Source organism: Simochromis diagramma, unplaced genomic scaffold (assembly GCF_900408965.1).
Source record: "Simochromis diagramma unplaced genomic scaffold, fSimDia1.1 OVJJ01000802.1, whole genome shotgun sequence".
NCBI classification, from domain to species: domain Eukaryota; kingdom Metazoa; phylum Chordata; class Actinopteri; order Cichliformes; family Cichlidae; genus Simochromis; species Simochromis diagramma.
Window position 1 is genome coordinate 9,475,038 of NW_024387492.1, and position 6,000 is coordinate 9,481,037.

Sequence of the window (6,000 nt, forward strand, 5' to 3'; positions counted from 1 at the left end):
AAAAAAAACTCTGAAAACTGAAATTGTGAATTTTACAAATTATTTAGGATTTTTAATAACCTTCCTTGACATACTGTTAGTTGTGGGAGCAGCTGTCTGTGTTCTAACACATAGTGAAACCACAATAATGAGCAGAGATCATGAACTATTAGCTAGCATTACTAATAAATCTCCTTAACTCTCCTCTGATCTCATCTGCCATAAAAAGAGGCTCGTCCTGCACAGTAACGATCAGTATCTGGAAGAAAAATTGCTGTCTCTGCTCAGCTTATAGGTATAAAACTATGAGCCCCAGTAAACACCGGCCAATAAATAACAGCTATAAATTCCTATATGAGTTATGACCAAGTCTGCCCATTTGTGACTGTACGATAAGTCAAGTTTTCATGTACGGCAAAGGTAATATTCCTTTGAGAGGCAAAAAACGATATAAGGTAACATGAGCTATGCGTAGCCTTTTGATGTGTGTGTTCTCCTGTGTGTGTATGTCATACATGCACTCCCACTCTCACACTCAGACTCTGGTTAGTCCGAGCCAGCGCCACATCAGTCCATCATCGCAGATATGGCCTGTGGTTAGATAGCAGGTCTGGCGGCGCACAAGACATTTTGTCCACTCTGTCATGTTTACTTATAATGATAAGCTTTGATGGATTTCTCAAAAACTATAGACGCCTCGACGCACATGCACAAACCGTCTAATTCACACATGCAGGCCTGAGAACGCGCTGACCAAAAAGTAAAAGCTGCATTTGACAAGTCACTCTCAAGGCATCAGTGTAAAACTCCAAGCATTAAGGAGAAAAGCAAATAAAAAAAATACTTTGTAAGCAACAAAAACAAGACAAACACAGTGAATCATAAAGATTGCAAAAACTTTGTAATTGCTCTCTTTTTCACATCAGTCTGGGAATAAAAAGATTTGTTTGAATAGCTAATGAATAAGTGTTTTTTAAATGATTTAACACTGAAGAGACAGTTAAAGTTTTGTGGGCATAAGGCCATCAAGCTGTCAAACGGAGGGAGTAGATGTGTTTAGAGAAGGATTCCTGGGGTAACTTTTTTTTAAAGATGTAAATTTATACAGAGAGCAAGTCTAAGAATAGTCAGACAGGAGATTTTTAAACTGAAGGAGTAGTTTTGCCAAAATTATACCGTAAATTCTGATTAATTTCCCATCAAATAGAGTCTTTGCACTCTGTGATCTGTTGGTCAGCCTGTACAGTGTTTCCACTGGGTTAGTTTACTTTAGCCTGGCATGTAGCCAGCCCACAGACCGGCCCAGTGCAACTGTGCTGGACCAGTTAAAAAGGCTAATGAGGCCTGCGCTTATCATGTCACCCAAAGGCCAGAGAGGTTTGCAGTGGAGAGAGTGCAGGTGGTGATAACTTGCCATACAAATACTTCATACATACAGTGTACTGTAAAAACCTTTCGTGCTACCAAAAGCTTCCCACAGAGGTTTTAAGCGGTCAACCTTTTCTGGAGTCTTTAAGTAAATTTTTCTCAGGATAGATAAAACTAATTATGGGGGGAAAAAAAAACAAACAAACATGTCTAACAGCTGAATCACTTCACAAAATATGGCCACTTCATTAGGTACAACTGTTAAAACGCATATATTTAGCTAGCAACTTGCTAGATTTCGATTTGAAGCTCAAACTGAGCATCAGAATGGGATAGAAAGATGAGTTTAATCATTTTGAACTTGGCATGGTTGTTGGTGCCAGTTGCTGCTGGTCTGAGTATTTCAGAAACTGCTGATCGACTGTGATTTTCTCCACAAAAACATCTCAGAGGGTTTATAGAATATGCAGATGAGCTTCTCTGAATGCACAACAAAGTGAATATTGAAGAAAAGGGGCTACAACAGCAGAAGACCACATAAGGTGCCACAGAGCCATATTAGTAATTGTCTCTTCATATCATGAAATACATCAAAATTTCATGTATGGGTCAGTTGCAGTGGGCCGTGGTCTTGTTATTTATGTATGCGCCAAACTAAATCAGCTCCTTAGGACAGACTGCTTAATTATCGGAGTCTTGTGGCAAAGCTTATCAAACATGGGCTCCATTAAGAACTTACTGCCGATTTGAAATAAAGTTTGCTAACTCCTAAAACGAAGGGAAAAGCTATAAGCACATATTAATGGATAACCAGGGATGCAGTTTTCCAAAGCTTGACAGTCTGAATCTATGAAGAGCAAACTTTTCAATAAAACTGAACATTTGCTGGGCTGAAAATCCTCACAAGTGCACAGGAGCTGCAGGAGTGGAGTGGTGGTGGTCCACTCTGCAGCATTAGTGCACAAAACTTTGGAACATGGCGCAGTCATAGAAGCCAGCTTAGCTTTATCTGGAGGCTAATCATAAATGTGAAAGTAGTATCTTCAGTTGTTTGAACAAGTGCTTTAGGTTTAAGTTCAAACTGAGCACTCTCTTTTTTTTCTTTCTTTCAGTTGCAAATAGTTTTTCTTCTTTTGAAGAAAAAGGAGCAGATGATAATATCTTTTTTTGAGGAAGCCAGAGGCACAGAAAACGCAGATAGAAGGAAATAAAAGAGCCCATAAGCAAGTTCCGGCTACAAATATCAAGCATTGAGTCAAGACAGAGAAACTGAAAAGACCCTGACTTGTACAACGGCGGGCACTGATCCAAAGCAGACCTCTAACTTATAAGCGGTTCAAGAAACACAAGCTGAAGAGTTTGGAGTGACCCTCGCCATTGTCTAAAAATATCCCAGAACTTGAAGTGATCTGCAAGGAAAAGGATGAAAATAGCCAAAAATTGTCTGGGAGTAGTGGTGGTGTTTTCCTGTTAATAATTGCCCACAGCAGCATTCACTGCTCTTGCACACCTACTTGGTGTTTTAGCGCAAGCGTGTGTGCAACCACATCTGCAGGCTGTGCTTCAATGGCTATATATAGCTGATGCTAGTTCAGGGTTCACCACTTGCATTTTGCCCAGTGACAGCTGGGATAGGTTCCAGCTCCCTCTACGACCCTGAATTGGATAAGCAGAACTCAAACAAAGGCACACTGCACCACTTGTTAACGAGGGACAGAGATGTTAATTGGGGGAAAAATGATAACACAAATATCCTCAAAAGTTAAAGACTAGATCCGATTTCGTCAGTGATTTCTGCTGGAAGATAGCTAAACTTTTAAACCCTCCAAATGACATCAAACTATATTAATAGCATGCTTTACGATATGATGAAAAAAATTACTATAACCATAAAAAAACGACTTGCACTGAATACACAGTCCAGGTTATATTATCTTATTCTTTTCCTAATGCATCATTTCATTTTACAGTAAGAGTGCACCCTAAGTTCACCACTTTTCTTCCCCCCCCCCCCCCCTTTTTTTTTCTAACCCTACTCTCTCTCTAGTCTTACTGTACAGTTATTTACAAGGGCACGCAGGCCATTGGTGAGATTTAGGGAGTAGGTGTCCGACAAAGAGAGTGAGAGAAAATGACAGCAAGGGGTGGAGGAGAAGAAATAAGCAGGCGAGAAACAACGCTTTCCTTCTTCTTAGTTCTTCTGATTCTACATCTCACCCCTCCTCTCACACTGTCAAGGCCATTCTTTTCTTCCTCCTACTTTACTCGGCCAAGAAGAGGTCAGAGAATAGGAGAGAGAGACACACACACACACAAACATATGCACACATCCAGGACTGACCGACCGCAACCATTACAAATCTTCCCGGCCTTATCGAGGACAACACACTGATAAGTATGTCTCCACTCCCCATCCGACAGATCCATCTCCGAAAACATCTGTGACACCCCGTAGGAAAATGTGGAAGTATATACACGTAAATGTGCGTAATGGCAGATTGATGATTCAACCGAATCCCGTCGCTCATTAATGAGTCAAATCAGAGCTGAGCAGAGCAACAGCCGTGGTTTTGGGTGAGCAAGGTTCAGATGACTTGAGATGTGTGGGCGTGTGTGTGAATATGTGTTTTTGCGCATGTTGTGGGAGTGCTGCACCTGCAACTAATGATGTGAAACTTGCCATCCAGGCTGCACTAACTCTCCACACTTTAAACTCACACCTGTGGACCTGCAACACAAACACACACATATTCTCACTCTTTTTCTCTTTTTCTCTTTAGCTCTTCTGAAGATTTGGCAAGACAATAACCATCTCAGTACTCTGGGCTAAGTGCCTCCTTAACCTAATCAGAGGAAATTAATTTCTTGATTTTTTTTTCTTTCTTTTTTTGCATCCCCGTCTCCAGTGAATTCATGTCTACTGGACTAAGACCAACCCCGACAGGAGAATCTGTCAAATGCAGTGCAGCTGCAGGCCTGCTGTCTTTTATGGAGATGCATGAGCCGACAGATGTCACAAAAAGTAACCTCAGCTTCATCATGAACTTAAATGGCAGCTTGTATCTGCATATACAGCTTTATCAGCCTGAGAGGGTGTTTGGGGAACTGTTTTCTTAAGAGTGAGCTTGAAAACATGCATAAAGCAAATCTGTTCTACTTGTACACTTTATTTTGTCCACTGTCAATCAGATCCTTTGGTTTATTTTAAAGAAGCTCTAAAAAGGGTTGCAGAGTGACATTGCCAGGAGTTTAGAAACACTACTCTCATGGGTAAGCCCATATAAAGATCTAAACCATGCTCCACACTACATTGTGAAGAATAAATAGTCCTATGTGACTGTTTTTACAGTAGTGGTGTAAAAACTCTCCTCAGGTTCCTAAACATGCCACAATTCATAAAAAGTGTGCATGTGTGTGCTTTCGTGAAATACCCGTACATGCTCACCTCCGTGTGTTTTTGTGGCGGACGTGCGGGGCCACTGGGTCGAGGTGGGCTGGGTCTGTGGTTCCCACAGGCTGCGTGGAGGCTGCCTCTGCCGCGCTATCAGCCTCCGTCTCCGGCCCCCCAGCACCAGCGGGCCCCCTGACGTCAGCCCTGACCTGATAACGGAGTCCACAGCTAGCAGTACAGAGTTGTGGGGGGGCGGGGGTGGGGGGGGGGGGTGGGGGTTGTGCTGAAGCTGGAGATGGAGGGATGAGCGGCAAGGAGGGGAGGGAATGGGGTTACACTAACAGAGCCAGCAGTGGATAAGCCCCTCAGACAGATAAGACGGAGCAGAGTGTGGAGCCTCTTTTGTTTTCCAGTGCGCCTCCTGTCTGGTGGCATCTCCCTTCTCCTCTCCAACATTCCCGCTCTCTTTCTCCATCTATTTTCAACATTTTTTCTTCCTTCTCAGCCTTACCCAATTTGTTAAACCTTTCTCCTCCTCCTCCACCACTGCCACCCCTCCTCTCTTTGTCCAAACAGAAATATTCCTGCTGTTATCAGGCAATATGCACTATGACAGCCTCTGGATTGAGGGACCTTTTTTCCCTCTTGCTTCCTCATTGTGTTTTTATTTTCTCTTACAGTGTTTCCAGAGATTGGGTGGAGGGAGGTGGTTGGGGGACGCCTGCCTTTGACTGACAGGCGCAGCCAGTTTTTAGGCACTGATAAAGACTTCGCCCGCTTATGTTGTGAATATTTCTCCTCTTGTTTTGATCTCAAGCCTCTTTCAGTGCCATTTTGCCCACACCTTACACCTCTTTAGCCATCTCTCCATGAACTCTGCACGAACCCTTCATCAACACCAAAACAACGCCATTGTTTTGATGATGTCGCTTCACCTTTACCTAACCTTCTTCTTGCCCCTAACTTGCCCCTTGCATTCAAACAAACAGGTTTTCCCTCTGCCTGCAACATCACACTGCAACTAAGCCCCATGTATGAGTGTATTAAACATTGTGTGTGCGTGTGTGTTCCCTATTTGCTCTTTAGGCCTTTGCTAGCCAGCGGACTTTGGCCACTGCTTATCACAGGGAGAGGTCCTGGGATCCCTTGGTCTTCACTGCTAAAAATACACTTGCTAATGCTTGCATGCACACTCTCAGTGACACAGGGCACCCCACTATGTTTTTTGTGATGGCTAACAGAAGTTAACTGTCTGTTTTGGA